Raw genomic sequence first — 22565 nt, 5'->3', positions numbered from 1 at the left:
CTTCAATGTAGACAACACTGAGCCTGCAAACAAAGCACAGGGATTGTGGTAGGTATGCTCTCTAAAGATCATCCCCAAATCTCACACTTTCTGAGTGGGAGGTCGGAATTTGTGATAATTACACATGCTTCTAGAGGCAAATATCCATTATATAAGTCAGTTTTTCAAGGGAGTGCACAACCTCTCAAGGCTGGAGATGTTGAACGGACTGGTCACATGGACATGTTCCCTCATGGTTCAGTGGCTTGCTACGAAAACCTACATGAAATACTACCTCAATTTAATTAAGCACTTACCTGCTTGATGCCTTTCGCACCTAGGAAGTGGGACTGAATTAAGATGTCAGAGTCAAAGTGGACCATTCAGACCATTGAGTCTCCTCTGCCACTCAATGAGCTTATAGCTGATCTGATAATCCTCAACTCCACTTTCTTTCCTTTTCCCCACTACCTTGATTTCCTTTCTGTTTAATTATCTGTCTATCACAACCTTGAATATACTTAAAAATCCAGCCTTGACAGCCCTCTGTAGTAAAGAATTCCAAAAATTCACTATCCTCTAAGAGAGAAGAAATTCCTCCTCACCTCTGTTTTAAAAGGATAACCCCTCATTCTGAAATTTGGTTCTTGACTCTCCCTCAAAGGGAAACAATCACTCTGCATCTTACCTGTCAAGTTCCTGAAAAGTCTTACTTGTTTTAATGAGGTTGCTTCTCACCTTTCTAATCTTCATGGAATACAGATCCACCCTACTCAAGCTGTCCTCATAAGACAGTCCCTCCATTCCTGGGATCAGTCCATAGAACTTTCTCTTGACTGCCTCCAATGACATTATATCTTTCTTTAGATAAGGGGCCCAAAACTTTTCACAGTATTTGAGCTTTGGTCTTGCATACTTTTAATAAGACTTCCCAATTTTTGTACTCCACTCCCTTTGGAGTAAAGGTCAATATTCCATATGCCATTCCTGCTGAACTTGTATGTTAGTTTTTTGAGATTTATGCATGAGGACTCTCAAATCTTTCTGTACTGTAGCTTTCCACAGTCCTTTTCCATTTAAATAATATTCAACTCCTCTATTCTTCCTGCCAAGGTGCATAACCTCAAGGTGATAGCCTGGTGGTATTATTACTGGACTGTTAATCCAAAGGCCCAAGTAATGTTTAGGGGACCTTGGTTAAAATCCCACCATGGCATGTAGTGAAATTTAAATCAATCTTTTAAAAAAAGGCCTGGAATTAAGATTTTCTAGTAACATGGCAGCAGAATACAATGTTCAAGCTGGAGATCCTCTGTTCTACCCATTCTTTATCCTCTTTCTTTTTTCCTCCCTTTCTTCTCCCTACTCTTGACCTCAAATACATGGCCCTGGCCTCCAACCCATGGCCTCCAAAACAGGGTCAGCAGAGAAGCCAGCAGCTGGAGGGAGGATGATACCTGTAACACATAGTCCAAAGCAAAGATGCCAACAGCTGGAGCAGGGATGTTGGTGAGCAGTAGCCTGAAACAGAAGTGCCAGCAAACAGCAGCCACAGCGGGATTGCCAGTAGCCCAATGCGGAGCCAGTACCCTGTGGTCAGACCACAAGGAGGCCCCCTGCGCTGGGTCTGTTGCAGAAAGCCTTTAGAGAGAGACTGCGATGTTTATCATTTTAACTTTTCTTGTTTTCTGACTCATGGTTATGCTGTGTATAGCTGTAATGTAAGCAATTTCTTCAAATCTCTACTGTGTAACTAAGGATAGTACCATGGTACCTTTGTACTTAAGATGGGGCAATAAGTGGCAACTTATAAACTTTTCACTGTACTCATTTGAGTACATGAGACAATAAAGCTAATTCAATTCAATTCAGTTCAATTTTCCTGATGATGATGAATCCATTGTCAATTGTCCAGAAAAACCCAGCTGGTTTACTATTGTCCTTTAGGGAAAGAAACTGCCAGCTAACCTGTTCTGGCCTACATGTGACTCCAGACCCACAGCAATATGATTTGACTCTTAATTGCCTTCTGGGCATTAAATACTGGTCTAACTGGTAATACTGGCATCTCGTGAACAAATGTTTTAGAAAATTATCTACCATCTGCCAAACCTTTGGCCACTCATTTGATCTGTCTATATCCCTCAACAGACTCCTTGCATCATTCTCATCACTTGATTTTTGTCATCTGCAAACTTAGATGTAATAGTCTGTATTTTCTATTCTCTAGTCTCTATTGCCCATTTCCCTTTTCCATATCGTTCGTATATATTATAGCATAATTTCTCCTCAGCTACTCACATATTACACTCTTGAAAAACATGATTGATTCTCCCTCCCTCAGGCAATGCAATCTTCATTCTAACCATGTGCTGTGGCAATTTTATTTACTCACTCTTTAATTCTTTGTCAATTACATTTCATGGGTGTTCTCCGATTCTCGACCCTTCGCCAATGGTAACAGTTATTACTTATCTACCCTGTACAGACCTCTTATGTTATGTACCTCTGTCAGATTTTTTCTCAACATTGTCTTCTTGAAGGAAAAAGCCCAAATATCTTCAACTTATCACTAAATGAAGTTTTCCCATCCCTTGTGCCATTCCAGTGATACACCTCTCTAATACTTTCACTTTCTTCCTAAATAAGAATGCCCACAATTGGACACATTAGCCCAGCTGAGGCCAAACTAATGTTTAAAAAGGCTCACCATAGCCTCCTTGTTCAAAGTACACTATGTCTCTATTCCACAACCATGAAGAAAAGCAGCTCTTATATATATTTCCTACAGCCTGCAGGAATACTGATATGTACTCATATAACAATTTCTCCATGATCTCTGCTTGGAGAAATGAGAGGGAGAGACTAGACATGAACAGTGTGAAATCAGAGCTCTAGATTGGGATCATTTTTTCATGTGTGTTTGTGCAGAGGATTGTTCGACTCGAGCGTGATTTGTACCTGGCATTACTGACCTCCCCAGTAGCCATCCTAGCCAGCCATCCATCCAACTCTGGATCCATAACTCAGAATCTCCAAGTAAAGAGATGTGGCCAGTGGACTAATTCTGCCTCTTCAAGTACTGGCCTCATTAGGTACATGCCACATAAACTACACCAACAAAGTTGCATTTTGAATGACCACAATCTAATTTCTAGGGCATGATGCTCCAAATTGTCATGTGCTAAATATCACAGATATCACAGTGGTGTCATGTGCTAAGTGGAAGGCTTTTAAATAGAGACAGCTATGACAACTAATTAACTCTCCTTTCAGCTCTAATCTTTTCATTTGCACATGAGCCAGACACTGCTCCATTGCATATCAATAAATTGCACAATGGCAATAGCAGGCTCATATCATCAGAATAATGTGATTAAGCCAGAGATTTCACTTTATGATGGCTGTAAGATCGAAGTTGCAATTATTCTTGGTAAATGAACTTTATCTTCATGACAGAATTGCAATTATACTTCTTAGTATGGTTTTTGAGCCTGTGCTGTCTTGTTATCAACTGGTTGACCTTCAAACACCAGGCTTAAAATACTGGATCAGTGACTGGATTCTGAGAAACGGATCGAGACAGGAACTCATTATACTTCTCTTATACTTTGAAGTATTTTGTATGTGTTTTTTCACACAGTGACTTTAAAAAAAATCCAATAAAATTTTAAACAGAAAAAAAAACCAACTGTAGTTTAGCATTGATGCTGAAATTAAAATGTGATTTAAGCATTTGAAATCAGCACTATCCTTAACATATAAACATAGCAATTAAACATTGCTAAAAACACTAAATCTGACATTTTCATCTTGCATTCATCAAATTAAGATGTGAAAAACAGACCATAAAAAGAGAGCGCGATCATTTTTTACAGGGTAAGGTTGGACCATCATTGGTTTGGAGATGCAGCAAGAGCAGTTAACTGTCAATTTTAATTCTCAGATCAGACAGATTCTAATTGGTCAGAGCACTGCCAATGGAATGCAGTAGAGTTTTGCTGTCGCCATGACCCCTTTATTTGAAAATCCACAAGGTTCCATTTGCCCCAGTACTGGCAGCAGTGCCCATGAACTGGAACCTGCTTCTCCTACACCAGTCTTTGACATATGCATTCACTTCATTATGCCAATTTGTCTGTGGTTCAGATAGTCATACCAAGATTGTTAACATTGAGGTTTATTTTTAAAGTTAGAAGCTAACTCCCACTTTTTCTGTAGCCCTGCACAGATATCTCAGACCCTGGCACTGGGCAGACATTACAGCCATCTAGACTTGTACTCTTTACTGCAGAAAACAATGTCAATCCCTCACTACACTTTCCCTGACTTCCACCACAATTCTTCTAGATTCCCTTACCACAGTGCCATAACTGGTTAGCTCTCACACCATATATTCCTTACTCTTATCTAAACAAGCTAAGGAAAAGATCAAATGAATTGGACAATTGTAAAAGCTGAGGCTCCAGCACTCCTGCTCTCTGCCTCCCCTTAACTGCATGCCTTGCAGTCATACCCTCTGTCCCTGACCACTGATCAAATCAGATGAACTTGCCCTAAAGGTGTGTAACAGCTTCATGGAACAAAGTATCCAGGTAACTTTGCTCATCTCTGAAGTTCTACAGTGTCAGCGTCTCAGCCTCCTGCTCAGTAACTCTAAGCCAAAGATTCAAAAACTGCAAGTGCTGAATGCCAATGTGTATGTCCTACAGCACCCCAGCACCCAGAAGTTCCCACTTTCTGCAATCGCAGGGCATCATATACACTGCCTCTCTAACACAGGTTAATGAATTAGTAGTTACTAATCAATAAGTTTATAACTAATGCAGCCTATACTTTCCAAAATTTTTAAGCACTGCTGATAATTCTTACAATACTAATCAAATCACACAATAATTACCACGCTGATAAAAACTTACAGTTTCTAATAATACTAGTTACTGATTTACTTGCTCTTTCTGTTGCACAAAATTGGAAATCAAAAATTTGGAGACTGAAAAAAATTAGTTGGATTAAAGTACTCCTCCCTATCCTTCACCAAACTTCCCACTCCCTATACTTCAATTATTACAATAATCCTTAATAAAGTATCCCTTTTCCCATTACCACTGAATTTACACTTTGAATCAAATTCTCAGAGATAGTCGCTTAGTCCCTGAGTTAGACCATCTCCCTTACACTGTCTGTTCTCTCTTACTGAAATCAGTTTCTGTTTTGAAAAATACAAGCAAGTCAGAAAGGTAGAAATTAACTTGTCATTTATTGATTCGTTGGTTGTTATCAGTTGAATTGGAAATTAGAATTGGCTGTTTTTTTTACTAACAGGTAGCCAATCTGACATGACAGTTTTTGCTCAGATGGTGAATTGAAAATGTATTTTGATATGTCCTTTTCTGTTTGCTTAATATAATAGCTAGCTCTCATACTTCATTCCCCCACAATTTCTAGTTAGCAAGGGCTGCTTCATAACTTGGCCCCTGTCTGTGCCTTTGTACAATTAATCCAGACAGTAATTCTTTTTGCACTCATCTGGTGAGCTAGATCCAGTGAATGCTTCAGATGGCAGGGTTATCACAGCCTTTTATCGCATCCTTGAAATTGCATTGTAAACATTCTGGCTTGGCAAGACAGTCTGGATTAATCCACACATCCAGTTTAAACTGCCTCCCTCCAAAGGTAGTGTGGAAAGCATGGGGATCGATAATACACCATGTTCTTCTTCAGATATGTTCAGCAAAACACAAAAAGATTTCTAGTATGCTACACTTCTGATATTTTCTGGCAAAGGTCTCTTACAGCTTGATCACTTGTTAAATATTTGTATTTATAATCTCAAAAAAAGCTTTTCAAAAATTATCAATATATTTTGTCAAATACAAGAAGTAAATTGCACAGCCTGTTTCTCTGCAGTGCGGCACTTGTTTCAATGACACATTACAGCAACAGACTGCTAAAAAAGCATAAACTCTATAAAATGGTTAAATTGCCAGAATAGAAAAGGAAATTTAACACTTCAATGGTTTTGCAAACAGTATAAACGAACTATTGAACTAAACTATTAACTGTTACAAAAACAAAACACTGGATGCTGGAGGTCTGAAATTAATCAGAAAGTGCTGGAGAAACTCAGCAGGTCTGACAGCATCGGCAAAGCAAGTAATGGAAGTGTTAATGTTTTGAGTTTTTTGTCTCTTATTTGGAATATCTTCAAAAATGTTACATATGGGTCTGGAAATGTTGATACTTGATTGAGTGCAGTAAGCAGTCCCCACCGTGATTGTGTCACCAAAAAGGAACCTGTAGGGAACAGATCTGAGTTTTAATGTATTCCAAAAAAAATGGTTTATAATCATGTACTCTGTAAACAACTACTGTAATTTAATAAATTTCCTTTTGTTTACTCAACAAGATTTTTTTGGTTAGACCAGAATGGTGACTATCCTCATCCACAACAGACCACCTGGAGCTTGAAGAAGCCTACACACAAATATTGTTGTGGCTCTGCCATTGCCCAGTGAGAAGTGGTGACCAGCATTGCTTCTAAATAGTGCAACTAAGAAAAATTATACTTCAGGCCATCAGAAAAAAAAAACACAACATACTGGCAACCCAAAATACTTCAAGATAACCAGATACTTACTGATTGCTCACATTAGTGAACCCCACAAACCTTGTGACAACACGCAACATAGAAGAATACTTCAAAGAAAAACACAGGATGCATTTCAGACCTGACAGAAATGCACAAAAACAGAAGAAAACTGCACCTCCATGGCAGAGATACAGGATACAAAGCAAGGTGGTGATCTGAGGGAATGGTTCTGAGTCTGAGTTGAGCTGATGAGCCAACCAGACATTGATGACGACAAAAATATTATCTTCTACAAGAGGAGAAACCTTGAACAATGCAATAATTCAGGCTGAAAGGGCGATCCTTTAAAAAGAATACAGCTCCAATCAAGAGTTGTCACTTTTGTATATGGATATCATGAAGCAGGCCAACATAAGTGCAATAATTTAATCAGCCTATAGAGAATACTCTCATTTACTGAGAGCAGGGAACAGGAGAAATCACTAGCCAAGCCATTTAAATCTGAGAAGTGTCAGGCAGTTTAAAGATGTATGCGATTCAGATCTAACAAAGAAATTGTTCAGTAAACCTCTCGTGAAGCTATAAAGCATGGCAAATCCTCCTTTTCAGCTGTAAACTCCTTTAGTAGTTAAGCAAAGCCTGAGAAGACCAAAATAAAAATCTTTAAAGATAAAGTTCCTGATCTACAACATCAGATGTAGTATTACCAAGAAGATGTTATTTAAATTGCATCATCCTTAGATTGGCAGGAACTCTCTCAGCTCTGAATGAGGAGCCACAAGACAAATCCAATCCTAGGACTTGAGCATATCATCTTGGCTGACACTTCAGCATAGTGTTGTGAGATTGCTGCAATATCAAGAGTTTCATCATTCAGATAGACATTAAATTGTGGCACCCATTATCACGGTGAGATGGATATTAAAAGTCCCATGGCATTAGTTGATGAAGAGTAGGGGATGACTCAGCTGGTATATGTCAAGAAGCACTGCCAATAACAGATTAACTGGACACTCATTATTCCTTGTTTGTGGGATCATCCTGTGCTGAATTAAATTAACATGGTGGCAGCTGTGTCAACTGACTAGAAATCCAGGGCCAAAACTACAGCAGCCATTTTCAGAAGCTACAACACATTACCAGAGGTCCTACCTTTTACCTGCTGGTGAATCAAGAGCAACAGCCACTGCTGCTACTGCAGTAAGTCTAGAGCAATAAAGATGAGGGTGCAGAATTAAGTAAGTTTATGGTTCTTCTCTGACCCAATCAGACACACCCCAGGGTGGGAAAGAAGGGGTTTGGGGGAAGTTATGGAAAACAAGGAGGTATTTTAGCAGGAGCAGCCTTTGCTACCAGAGTACCCTCTGAGTCATAGAATGTCCTATCAGGACAACAGCTTCCCACAAGACATCTAACCCTTGACACAGTTAGAATGCCAGTGGCAGTGGGATGAGATCCCCGCATGGTCCTCAATTGACCACTTCATGCCCTCAGTCAGCCTCCAGATGGGGAGATTGTCCTCAACATTCCCACCTCTGACTTAATCAGAGGAAGACAGAAAGGTGACAGATATTCCATTCCTCACCTTTCCTCCTGATTCCATGGCTCATCCTGCTTCCTAACCATATCCCAAGGTGGATTAAATTCCAGCTAATGTGTGCAAATTTGTACCACATTGGCAGCAAATGAATGAAAACTTTAAACATTGTGAGACTCATCTCCGAGAGGATTCAAATTAGATTATTATCTCATGACACTTCCAACAATTATATTCTTTTACAAATATTTCTGAGAGTCCTGGCATTTCGATGTTTTGAATAGCGATCAATAATTACTGAAAAACACTTTGTTAATCATGAACTCTTTTTGGTGAGTTTATTTATTACATTTTTTTTCATTCATGGCACATAGGAGTCAGTGGCTGGTTGCATTATTATCCAAGTTACCTTGAGAAGGTGGTAGTGAACTTCCTTCTTGAGCCACTGCAGGCCACATGCTTTGGCTTGACTCACCATGTCCTTAGGGAGGGAATTCCAGGATTTTGACCCAGCATCGATGAAGGAACTATGATATATTTCCAAGTCAGTATAAGGAGAGGCTTTGATGGGAACCTACAGATGGTGTTCTCAGATGCCTGCTGCATTTGTCCTTCTACATAAAGTCTTAGAGTCATAGAGTTATACAAAACATGAAACAGAACCTTCAGTCCAACTCATCCATGCCGACCAAGTTTCCTAAACAAATGTATTCCCACTTGCCTGCATTTGGCCCATGTCCCTTTAAACCTTTCCTATTCATGTACCTATTCAAATGTCTTTTAAATGTTGTAACTGTACCTGCACCTACCATTTTCTGTGACAGTATGAAGCACCCATGTGTGAAAAAGTTGCCCTCCGGTCCCTTTTAAATCTTTCTCCTCTCATCTTAAAAATATGCCCCCTAGTTTGGAACTCCCCCACCTGAGGGAAAAGACCTTTTTTATTCACCTTATCTATGTCCCAGGTGGTTTTATAAACCTCTATAAGGTCAACCCTCAACTGCCTATGCTTCAGGGAAACAAGTTCCAGCTTATCCATCCTTTCCTTATATCCTAAACCCTCCAGTTCTGGCAACATCTTGGAAAATATCTTCTGAACACTCTCCAATTTATTAATATCTTTCCATATGAGGGTAATAAAAACTGTTTACGGTACTCTAAAAGTGGCCTCGCCAATATCCTACACAATCTCAAAATGATTTTCAACTCCTATACTCAATTATCTGACCATTTAAGGTAAACATGCTAAATGTCTTCTTAACTAGCCTGTCTACCTGTGATGTAACTTTCAAATAACTATGTATCTGAACCACAGATCTCTGTTTGACAACCAGGGCCTAATCATTAAGTACTGCCCTTGTTTGTTTTACCAAAGCGCAATACTTTGCATTTATCCAAATTAGACTCCACCTGCCACTCCTTGGCCCATTGGCCCAATTGATCAAGATCCCTTTGTAATATTAGATAACCTTCCTCACTGTCAATTATGCCACCAATTTTGGTGGCATCTGCAAATTTACTAACCATGCCTCCTAAATTCTCATCCATATCATTTATATTAATCACAAACAATAGTGGACCCAGTGCATGGAAGGGATCATTGGTTCAGAAGGTGCTGTCTGAGGATCTTTGGTGAATTTCTGTAGCGCATCTTGTAGATAGTACACATTAGTGTCGGTGGTGGAGGGAATGGATGTTTGAGGATGTGGTACCTATCAAAATAGATGTGCTGCCTGACATATAATATAACTTTTATTTCTTATTTCTCACTTTAAAGAACAAAGGTCATATTTTTCCATATCTACATGAAGCAAAGCATCACAAGGGTGGAATGCATTATTAAACTTGGCTGTTGAGAATGGTACACCACTGTGTTCAAGATTGGTTCTGACCTTTGATTTTCTGGCATTAAGTCAAATAACCATCTTACCAGGGTCTTCAGTTTTTGCCAGTTATCAGCTGAAAGCAGGAGCAGAGTTTGATTGCTGCAATGTATCTACACTGTTGGGAAATAGAAGAAAAACAATATAGAGAGCTTAGTTTATGCAATTGATCATTCTATAACAGAGTCCCTGACGTTTTTGCCCTTTTGTTATTAATAAGTCATTCACCAGTGTTGGTTGCCAGGGACAAAAGAAAGGTTCTTTTTGCTGGGCATGTTGTGCTGCAAATGATGAAAAGTATGGTGGATGACATATCCCTATCAGTTGTTTTCACATTAAATGTGAACAAGAAGTTTGGCCTGTAGCCCATCGTCAACTCATTTTGTTTCTGTCCTTTTTGGAAAATTCAGGAGCACGGTTTTGGGAGGATTACTGAGCAAGGTTGTAAAGAGAGGGCTGAGATTTTCCCACATGAAGATATGTTAAATTTGTACAGTCAATAACTGTGTTTGTTGCAATATTACATTTTTCACACTTTCGACCTCTATATCTTAGCCAAGTTTATGTTTCTAACTTTTGCCAATTATCTTTGTTTTTAATATCTGTATTCAAAATACTGATGATAATTTATGGTAATAAGAGAAATATTTGTGATAAGGCTCTTTATGATATCCTATCATGGCACTTCTAATCTGAGACAAGGTTGATTTTTCTGTGATCTCCAAATTAGAAATCTTTCGGCTACTGTAAGTTTAATTTTAGGCATTATTTGCTTCAATTCAAGTTAAACATATTACAAAAAAGAAACCTACTGTGTTGTTGGGAAAAAAAATGATCATTGGTTCATTTCTGTTCTCTTTTAATTCTTTAATTGTAGCAGATTATATTTTTTCCACAATATCTGATCATTGATGTGTCTGTTAATATCTGCATAATTGTTATCATAGAGGCCTCCCCTCTGACCTATCACTTCCACCCACACCTTCATCTACCTATCACATTCCCAGCTACCTTCCCCCAGCCTTAGCCCCCCGGCCCACAAGTCTCATTCCTGATGAAGGGCTTATGCTCCTCGGATGTTGCCTGACCTGCTGTGCTTTTTCAGCACCACACTCTCGACTCTGATCTCCAGCATCTGCAGTCGTCACTTTCTCCTACTTTCTAAGTGCAGGCTGGCTGTGTTTTGTGCCAGGCCTCCTTTTCTGGTCAGCAGGAGAAAAGATGGCTTGTTTCACCAACATCCTATCCACCAGCATCTCAAGGTCCCTAAATGCAAAGCAGAGAGCTAACTTTCCTTTTTGGAGCCATTTTCTTCAGAATAATGCTGGGATAGCAGTAGAACAGCAGGAAGGGGTGTTTCCTGGCTTGAAGTCATGTAGCAAGTGCTTAAATATGGGATCAGTGGCATGAACATTGCAAAGTCCCAATAGTGAGAGCCACTTCCACCTTTCTGGTTGTGTGATTCTACAAGACAGCTGTCAATGAGGCCAGCTTTTTAATTTGTGACAATACAATGGCTTAAGAGGTGTATTTTGTCCCTTTTTTATGAAGAGAGGTTGAGCCAGAGAAGGTAAGTGGTCTGTCCCAGAACAATGAAGCAAACAGTTTGTGAGGACTTTTTTTTTAAAGTTGGATCAATAGAAGCATCTTGAAAGAGTCATAGAGTCATAACGATGTACAGCATGGAAACAGACCTTTCAGTCCAACCTGTCCATGCCAACCAGATATCCCAACCCAATCTAGTCCCACCTGCCAGCACCTGGCCCATATCCCTCCAAACCCTTCCTATTCATATACCCATCCAAATGCCTCTTAAATGTTTCAATTGTACCAGCCTCCACCACTTCCTCTGGCAGCTCATTCCATACATGTACCACACTCTGCATGAAAAAATTGCCCCTTAGGTCCCATTTATGTCTTTCCCCTCTCACCCTAAACCTATGCCGTCTAGTTCGGGACTCCCCGACACCAGGGAAAAGACTTTGTCTATTTATCCTATCCATGCCTCTCATAATTTTGTAAACCTCTGACGCTCCAGGGAAAACAGCCCCAGCCTGTTCAGCCTCTCCCCATAGCTCAAATCCTCCAACCCTGGCAACATCCTTGTAAATCTTTTCTGAACCCTTTCAAGTTTCACAACATCTTTCTGATAGGAAGGAGACCAGAATTGCACGCAATATTCCAACAGTGGCCTAACCAATGTCCTGTGCAGCCACAACATGACCTCCCAACTCCTGTACTCAATACTCTGACCAATAAAGGAAAGCATACCGAACGCCTTCTTCACTATCCTATCTACCTGCGACTCCACTTTCAAGGAGCTATGAACCTGCACTCCAAGGTCTCTTTGTTCAACAACACTCCCTAGGACCTTACCATGAAGTGTATAATTCCTGCTTAGATTTGCTTTCCCAAAATGCAGCACCTCGCATTTATCTGAATTAAACTCCATCTGCCATTTCTCAGTCCATTGGCCCATCTGGTCAAGATCCTGTTGTAATCTGAGGTAACCCTCTTCGCTGTCCACAACACCACCAATTTTGGTCTCATCTGCAAACTTACTAACTGTACCTCTTATGCTCGCATCTAAATCATTTATGTAAATGACAAAAAGTAGAGGACCCAGCACTAATCCTTGTGGCACTCCACTGGTCACAGGTCTCCAATCTAATCAAAAACCCTCCACCACCACCCTCTGTCTTCTTTGAGCCAGTTCTGTATCCAAATGGCTATTTCTCCCTGTATTCCATGAGATCTAACCTTGCTAATCAGTCTCCCATGGGGAACCTTGTCGAACGCTTTATTGAAAGGGTGCGGGTCAAGCTCCCACAGAAACAGGATTTTAGTGTAACTTTCGGGAGTTGCTTGGGGTCTTGAAGTTGGATGTGGCAGCTGTTATTTCTCCCTCTGTTACAGCCAAAAGCTTGGGTTCTCTTCCTGCTGCCAGGATGACATGTGAAACAATCTGTTTTACTAAATTTATCTTTGCCAAGTGTGTGTTTAGGGAATGTTACTATCTTGGAATAGTTGCTATTTAGTAGTTAAATAATCTATTATTCTGTGAAGTTTTCAAATAGAGTTAAGTTATTCCAATTCTTATTTCTTTTGAAGTTGCTAGAGTTGGAGGATTTGAGCTATGGGGAGAGGCTGAACAGGCTGGGGCTGTTTTTATCTGGAGCGTCAGAGGTTGAGTGGTGACCTTATAGAGGTTTACAAAATGATGAGGGGCATGGTTAGGATAAATAGACAAAGTCTTTTAAAAGCAAATTACTGCGGATGCTGGAATCTGAAACCAAAAGAGAAAATGCTGGAAAATCTCAGCAGGTCTGGCAGCATCTGTAAGGAGAGAAAAGGGCTGACATTTCAAGTCTAATTGACCCTTTGTCAAAGCTGGAGCTTTGACAAAGGGTCAGTTAGACTCGAAACATCAGCTCTTTTCTCTCCTTACAGATGCTGCCAGACAAAGTCTTTTCCCTGGGGTAGGGAAGTCCAGAACTAGAGGGCATAAGTTTAGGGTGAGAGGGGCAAGATATAAAAGAGACCTAAGGGGCATTTTTTTTCATGCAGAGGGCGGTACATGTATGGAATGAGCTGCCAAAGGAAGTGGTGGAGGCTGGTACAATTGCAACATTTAAGAGGCATTTGGATGGGTATATGAAGAGGGAGAGTTTGGAAGGATATGGACCAGGTGCTAGCAGGTGGGACTAGATTGGGTTGGGATATCTGGTCGGTATGGACGGGTTGGACCAAAGGGTCTGTTTCCATGCTATACATCTCTACGAATCTATAAATCTATGAACTATAGGGTAAGAATTTAAGTATATTTTGCCTCAAAAGCCTTGTAGTCTGACCAATTGAATTGCATCTGGAACACAATGCCTGACATTTGCCTTTAAAATCAAGAAAAAGTTGGGTTCTGAGCCATCTTCTAAAAATATTTTGAGGGGGTTTGGTCTGGTCCATAACAAATTAATAAAGTGATTGGTACTAGTAGAAAATGGATCTTTTTCACGAAAACTGTAGCTGTATTCCACTATACTAATCTGATAATCTCAGCCTATAGGCACACAGCTCTTCCAAGAGGTCAAAGAAACTGAAGCTCTGTTGAGACACCCTGTTGTGTGGCTTTTCTCTCCATAAGTTATTGTACCCCACTCCTGTGGATCTGCTGATCCCACCACAATGTCGTTCAAGCTCTAGGTGGTGATTGTTGTGTACATCAGTTGAGTACAACAAAATCAGTTGAGAACATATGTTCCCTCAAACTTTCATCTCATCACCATCAAGCTTCTTTAAAAATGAGTGTTTTTAAAGGGATTAATTGTACTTCTGATCTCATTATTATCAGTTTTGTGCACATATCCCCTTTAAATTGCTTAGTGACATTGAACCAGAAAGAGCAGCAAAACAACATGATGAATCACAGTTCTCTTCAGCATAATATTGTTTATTCAGATCTCCCAGAAATTGATCATGCTTTTATTTGCAATACAAAAGTTTTCCTTGGTACTATTGTATTAAAGTGTGCCCAAAAACTATAAATTGTGTTTGGTCTGTGACCTTTTCCCTTAAATGACTGTTAAAAATATAATCTAATGAATCTTACCAAATTCAGCTGTCAGCTGCAGTATCACTAGGTAATTATCAAAAGCAGAGGGTGGCTGGGAAGGAAGAGGAACAGTAAATGAAGAACCAGTAATGAGCATCAGCAAGAGACGTCAGAGGTAGAAACCAATCATTTGCATAAATTAAGAGACAGCATGATCATTCTGGAACAAGGAAAGGAAAATTATTCCACATTTTAGGAAGAAAGGTTTTGCAAATAGATATAATGATATTTTTTCACTTCGGTTGTTTCTGTAGATTAGTTTATTTTCTAAGCTTGTCACTTTTAATTTCTTTATAACACACAAAGTGCAGAAAAATAGATTGTCACATTACACTTTAATTTCTGAAACAAGTTTTGCTTTGGCTTATTTAAGGAGAAAGTTCAAAGTTTTAAAAAAGTCATGCATTTATATGGCACCTTTCACAATTTCATGACATCATAAATTGTTTCACAGGCAATGAAGTATTACTTTCAAAGTGTATAGGAGTTGGGAGTCATGTTGTGCCTGTACAGGACATTGGCTGGGCCACTTTTAGAATATTGTGTGCAGTTCTGGTCTCCCTCCTTTCGGAAGGCTATTATGAAACTTGAAAGGGCTCAGAAAAGATTTACAAGGATGTTGCGAGGATTGAAGGATTTGAGCTATAGGGAGAGGCTGAATAGGCTGGGACTGTTTTCCCTGGTGTGTGAGAGGCTGAGGGGTAACCACACAGAGGTTTATAAAATCATGAGGGGCATGGATAGGGTAACTAGACAAGGTCTTTTCCCTGGGATGGGGGAATCCAGAACTAGAGAGCGTAGGTTTATGGTGAGAGGGGAAAAATTTAAAAGGGATCTAAGTAGTAACTGTTTCATGCAGAGGGTGGTGCATGTATGGAATGAACTGCCAGAAGAAGTGGTAGGGGCTGGGACAATTATCACATTTCTAGAGTCGTAGAGTCATAGAGATGTACAGCACGGAACCAGACCCTTCAGTCCAACCCGTCCATGCTGACCAGATATCCCAACCCAATCTAGTCCCACCTGCCAGCACCCGGCCCATATCCCTCCAAACCCTTCCTATTCATATACCCATCCAAACCAGGCAGTTGAGAACGTATGCTTCCTCAACCTGGTAAATGGAATTACATTAATTTAGGATATCTGGTCGGCATCGATGAGATGGACTGAAGGATCTGTTTCTGTGCTGTACACTTCTATAGCCCTATGACCATTGTGAGGTAGGAAATATGACAACCAATTTACACATAGAAAATCCCACAAGCAGAAATATGATAATGATATGATAACCTTTTATTGTTGGTTAAGGCATAAATATCACCCAGAACAGCAGGGCAAACGTTTTGATCTTATAGTAGGATAAAAAGTCGGCACAACATTGAAGGCCGAAGAGTCTGTACTGTCCTGTACTGTTTTATGTTCTTCCCAGAGGGTCTGAGATCTCAATTGAAGTTTATCTGAACAGCAAGATCACCAACACTACAGCAATCCTTCTGTACAACTGTGGGGTGCCAAGTCTAAACTTTATGCTTACATCTCTGAAGTGGGGCATGAATTCACAACCACCACCAAGAAGCTCATTAGTGCTCACAATGCAACCAAATAAGAGAAAGAAAATTGAGAATTGTTTTTAGTGTGCATTTTTGTTGGAAAATCTGACATGGGAGCTCAGAAAGCCTGTAAAATTATTCAAAAATTCCAAATAAGATTTGATCAGTGCTATGTTTAATGCAAGAATTTATTTCGTATTTATCTGTTCTAAATCTGTGTGAAGTCTATCATCCCATTGGACTTCTTGACTATTTGAAATAACTGGTGTTTGAAATAACTGGTGTACTTGGACCCAAAAATACGTTATTCATCTACTCCAAATATTGTCTCCCTATTTGTATTATTCTCTGACCTCTCATTGTGGCACAGAAAATTTGCATTATATTTGTCATTTCAGTTGTCCTGCCTACTTGTTTCATTATGCAAATTCTGCCAAGTCCTGCTTTCTTCTTAAATAAAAGCAAATTACTGTGGATGCTGGAATCTTCTTTCCTTACAAATACTGCCAGACCTGCTGAGATTTTCCAGCATTTTCTCTTTTGGTTCCTGCTTTCTTCTTCATAGTTAGCTGCTCCTCCCATCTTAGCATCATTCAAAAATGTCACATCACCTCTCCTGTTCCCAAATTTCAGAAGCAATAACCCTTTGCTGGGACACATAGCTGGTCACCTCTGTGAATCCAAGTGTGTTATTTCTGTCTTTTGCCCTCTCTCAAAATCATGCTATACACATTTAGCAATTCCGTCTGCCTCAATGTATACTGTATCTGACATACATTATGAAAATCTATGCGGTACAAATTATATTCCATTGATGATACTATAGTACATTTACATTTTTGAACTTTCAGGTTATCTTGTCCATAGAATGTAATGTACACTTAATGCTGACTATGTACCTGTTACACTGAGTAACAAATGGCCCAGAGAGTTTACTCATATTCCTCAGTGAGAGGAAAATTGCTCTGTTATTAAACTGTTAGCATGCACTGAGGTGTCAAATCATGATGAACTACCACTTAATGGATCATTTTATCAAGGTATGATTGTATTTGAATGAGTTAAGGATGAAACCTACATTAGAAAATAGGAACTTGAGCCAAAACATGAATATGAACTTTGTGCTTAGTCTTGGATTTTCTAAGGTGGATAGATAAATATTAAAGCAATAGCTTCCACTGTCACAGCATTGAAGTTGAAATGTAATAAGAAAGCTTGGCACTGAACAAATGTATGCATAGAAGTGTGATGATTCCTGGAGTCATTGCTTGTTAGGTAAAATTCAGTTTCTATTAATGCTGCCAGCTGGTGTTTATTATTATGTAAAAAATATTAGATGTGGCAAAAATATTTTAAAATCATAGCAGATGTTCAGTGGTATTCTATCAAAACTTTTCACAAGATTCATAAATATAAAACACTAAAACTGAAGAATAACACAAATTTTGTATGCATGGATTCTGTTAAGAGATGTGGTAATGTAATTTGCTGAGCAGCTATTTTAATTGTAATATATCAAAATAACATTTTCAGTTTATTTCTAAATGTTAGACCAAATTTTTCAAGAGAATAATTCTTTGTGAACGCCACATTATAGTGCAAGTTGGTCAGCAAATTCAAAGGAATAAGAGATACAGCATGTATAGTAAGTGTTCAACACTTGCTGATTAATCGACTCTGTTCCTCAGTTGGATTTGCATAACTGTCATCTCAACCTTCATGTAAAATGAAGCCCGTGCGATGGATGCATTCCCTGGCTTAAGAAGTGCTGACCCCTCTGCAGCCATTTCAGGTAGTTCAACTGGGATTAAGTTCCTTTGGTTGTCTTTGGGGTTGCAAACTCTACCATGTTTGACTTTCTGCCAATGGCCTGGTATAAGACAGTGGTCCTGTCTGTTGGAAAGTCTGAGCCAAAAGCTGCCCTGTACCAGAGATGCCATAAGGAGCACTTTGCTTTGGAGCCAAGTGGAAGGACTATCGCTGTACCCCAGAGAGCATGTGAGTGGATCTTTCCTAGGGCCGGTCAGGAAGCCTACAGCAATTGTGGGGCAGGTTGGTAGGAGGTTGATGGTTCATTTTCAAGAACAGGCCCATATCTTTCCCATAGTCACTCTGTTTCAGTCAGTGGGTGCCTCTGTTGGACTCAGCATGTTGGAAGAGGAGGAAACATGGATGGTCCACATGATGTACCCCCCACTCCTCATTAGAAGAATACCAACAGCAGCAGAATGAAGTCCCTAAGTGGTCATGAGCATCAATTAGCCTCTAGTTGAGATGTTCACCCAAAACTCAGTCCTCCCTGGACTTAATCAGCTGGAAGGTGGAAAGGTGACAGGGCTTGTGCTGTCAGTTTTGGCAAATATAATGAAGAGTTTCTCTCCGCGAGGCCTCGTGTGTTTCCTTGCATTATCAGCCTGAACTTCCTCATTAACTATGTTACATGCCCTATGGTGCCCCACTCATCCAATGCAACCCCAAATCATCAGTCACCACTGGCAGAAGTACTCACCACTCTTGGGAGATTTTGAGATTCCTGGCACTGGCTCTATTTTTAAACGGCCATTTTACACTTGGCCAAGCGCTAGCCATCTAGAACTACCCTGCATGGTTTATGACATTTGCTCAAAGCATGTTAGGTATGGTTAATTGGTGACCTGCTTTACAGACAGAGACCTGGTGGTCCTGGTGGATGGGATGGTGCAGAGGAGAGCAGTCCTCTTCCCCCTAGGATCAGCAGATGAGGCCATGACACCAGACCCTGCCAGCATGATCTTAAGATGTCACCCAGGTCAATGTGGTCTCAACCCTTTCAAGAAATGCCAGGTGTTGGAAGAGGATCCATGCTTCAACCAGAGGTAAGCGCCATCATCTTCTCTCCACTACTTCACACACAATCTATCTCTGCTACACCCATCAAGACTCACACTCTACTATGCACACTGTTGCATGCGATATACTCCCGCACCCATGCAAACCATCCAGACTAATAACCCTACATGGCCTCTGTACTCCCTACTCTCTCACTCAGAGCATCTCACCATTCTTCTCCCTCTTGTACCAGCACTAAGTATTGTGCCAGTCATTTTTATCTGATTTATTCCCTCCCTTTGTCTTATTTCAGGTGAAAATAGCCCACAGCTAAGAAAGGGGAAAATTTAACGTGAACAATTTTTTTTCTAGCATAGTAATCTGTTATTAGTTTTTAAAATGTCATTTGTTTTTAATTTTTTCATATTTACAGTCTGTGTCTTTTCCTTTCAATCTTTCCTTCTATTTATTTCTCCTACTGTACCCTGATTTGGCTCAGATACTGATTCGATGCTTAAATCTAATTGTTTAATGAGACACACTATTGGTCCCCCAATTCACTGAGGTCCCAGATGCCTCTCAGATGTTATTTTAAAATTTATATCCCCCAACAAGTTATAACACAAAGAAATCTTGAGCTATAATGTGAAAATACATCACAAGCTGACCACTCTAGCAAGATTTAATATTATTTATGCCTTTTTGAACTATACTATTCTGAAGTAATTCATTAGATCTGAAGATCCATAAACAGCTTGTATGGGTGAAAATCAATCTATCAGAGGGCAGATGTCTCCAGGGAAAAAGCTATGGTAACATATATGAAGGAAATCTATTCGCTTATCAATGGGATAGTTCCTAGAGTTAAACTGCCTTTCAACAGGAAAGAATTTGTTGGATTCAGCATAGGTAATGTTTAGTAGCATTACTTACTGAAATAGCCACTGCAAAAATATGTTATCTGTTCAGATAGACGTGATACAGTTCATAGGAAAACTAAGGAACAAAGGATATTTTCAACAGAACTGTCAGATAATTGTGAATGGAACAGGTATCAAGGGCAATTGTCCACAACTATTCAGGGAACTTTGACAAACCCTTCACAGAAGAAAGAAAATCATGGTTGGCATCGGTCCCAGAATGAAGATGATTAGTGTGTTCCTTTGATAATGTTAACCTTGTTTTGGAAGGGTAGTGTAGGTTCCTGTCACAGCTGTTTTACTGGTACTTAAAGTCCCCAATAAACAAGGAAATATGAAACAAAAACACAAATTGTTGGTGAAACCCAGCACGTCTGGCAGCAACTATGAGGAGAAAACGGAGTTAACATTTTGAATCCAATCAGGTCCTTCTGAGTTCCACCTGCAATTTCTGTTTTTGTTTCAGATCTCCAGCATCCACAGCTCTTTGTCTGGTAAACAAAGATATTTTTAATCCACTTATTATGTCTGATTCATCAGGCCTGAATTTAAATTACTCAGAAACGCTGCATTTCATAGAGAAACCTATCAAGTTTGAACTGACTTTATCAAAGAGTAGTCTAATTAATTTCTCTGTTACTCTATTCCCATTTCCCTGCTATTTCTTTTTTCCTTAAATTTATTCAACTCACTTTTAAGGCTACTGTTGAATCCATCATCATGTTGAAAACTGAGGTCCCCTTTAAACTGTGTGCTTTTAGTAAATTAAATTTTATAACATAATTAATATTTCCTGTGTAGCCTGATGCCTCAGTTAACTGCATTATAGAAATAACTAGCCATCTGCAAACATAAAAGATTTATTAGGTGCCACACTACCCCATTGTTTTCACTGGCCTGCTATTTTTGAATGGTTGTTTTCTGGGTATCAAAGTTTACCTTCTCAAATCATGACAAATGGAACTAGTGAGAAATCCACACAGAGAGTTTGAGAAGAAAGTTACAAATCCAGTAAGACTGCTCAAATGAAATTTAGATGTTTGGGCTGACCAGGAGGCACTCTACCACTTTTACTCAAGTACAGTATGATTGAGATCCTTCTGTGCTATACTTTGCACAACCTGGCTCTCTAAAGAGGGGAAGACCTGGCCAAGGAGAATCTGATGAAGACAGCAGCCCAGTCTGACAATGAGGACGGTGAGTTGTGTCAACCAACTTCAATTTTCAAGATTTCCTAAATCTGCAAAGATTCCTGTCAATTGTGGGCTAGCTTTTCCCATTTCTTGGCAAAGTGTTGCTTTCAGGAAGATTCTTGGCAGATGATCCCATATGGAACATGTTGGCTTTTCTCTTGGATGCTAACTTCTCGTGATTCATGTACAAAGACTGCCAAAACTCTCTGTGTTGCCACTTTCTGCGGTCATTTTAGATCAAAATAATATTCACCCCCTCTATTCTTTCCGCCAAAGTGCATGACCTCACTTTCTCTCATTATATTCCAGCTTCCAGGTTATTGTCCACTGACTTAACCTTTCTGAATCCCTCTGCAAACTCTGTGTCATCTTTATCATTTGCCTTCCCCCCTATTTTTGTGTCATCCAAACTTGGCTACAGTACAGGTCATAGTGTGCAGTTGACTTTTTTAATGAATTTGATGACCAGGGTCTAACATACCACTGTTGATTGCAGCAGCAATATTTCAGAGAATAGGCATTCAGTGCCACTCTGAGTATTGTTATAGACTAGGCCAGACCAATCAAAACACTCTTGAACAGGCAACCCAGACCATAACTTTACCATTTGTTTTGGTAAGTGTACAGTGAAAATTACCCGGAGTAAGTTAGCGAGGTTGACTACTAGGTTTTAAAAACAGACAGAAATGTTTCACAAAATTACACAATGAAACAAAGAACAGAATAAAGAACCCCTACAGAACTCAGTCTATCCAAACTAGACTTAATTATTCAAAGTTTGTGAGAAGATTTGTAGCTCGGGTGCTCGTTGTTGTGGTTCTGTTCGCCGAGCTGGGAATTTGTGTTGCAGACGTTTTGTCCCCTGTCTAGGTGACATCCTCAGTGCTTGGGAGCCTCCTGTGAAGCGCTTCTGTGATCTTTCCTTCGTCATTTGTAGTGGTTTGAATCTGTCGCTTCCGGTCGTCAGTTCCAGCTGTCCATTGCAGTGGCCGGTATATTGGGTCCAGACAAGCCAAACAGAGAATAGCCAGGGAATTCCTAGAGGCATGGCACTCATCCACAGATTAAATCAATAAGCACATTGATCTGGACACAATATACCGACCACTGCAACGGACAGCTGGAACTGACGACCGGAAGCCACAGATTCAAACCACTACAAATGTCGGAGGAAAGATCACAGAAGCGCCTCACAGGAGGCTCCCAAGCACTGAGGATGTCACCTAGACAGGGGATGAAACGTCTGCAACACAAATTCCCAGCTTGGCAAACAGAACCACAACATAGACTTAATTATGCTGTTCCGAATATACATAACAGTCCCAATAAGCAAACCCCTGAAACACAGTTTAAAAACATGGAACAAATGCTTACAGGTTGAAGTTAGAAGGACACAAAAAGAGAGACCCTGTTCACAGAGTTCACTGCTGAACTCCCAGCTTGGTCTGGACTGAACTGCTCAGCTAGAGAGCTGACCACTCCCCTTCCATTATG

The sequence above is a fragment of the Chiloscyllium punctatum genome, chromosome 9 (genome assembly GCF_047496795.1).
Source record: "Chiloscyllium punctatum isolate Juve2018m chromosome 9, sChiPun1.3, whole genome shotgun sequence".
In the NCBI taxonomy this organism is placed as follows: domain Eukaryota; kingdom Metazoa; phylum Chordata; class Chondrichthyes; order Orectolobiformes; family Hemiscylliidae; genus Chiloscyllium; species Chiloscyllium punctatum.
The sequence above is the reverse complement of the archived record's forward strand: the minus strand, read 5'-3'. Positions refer to the sequence as shown.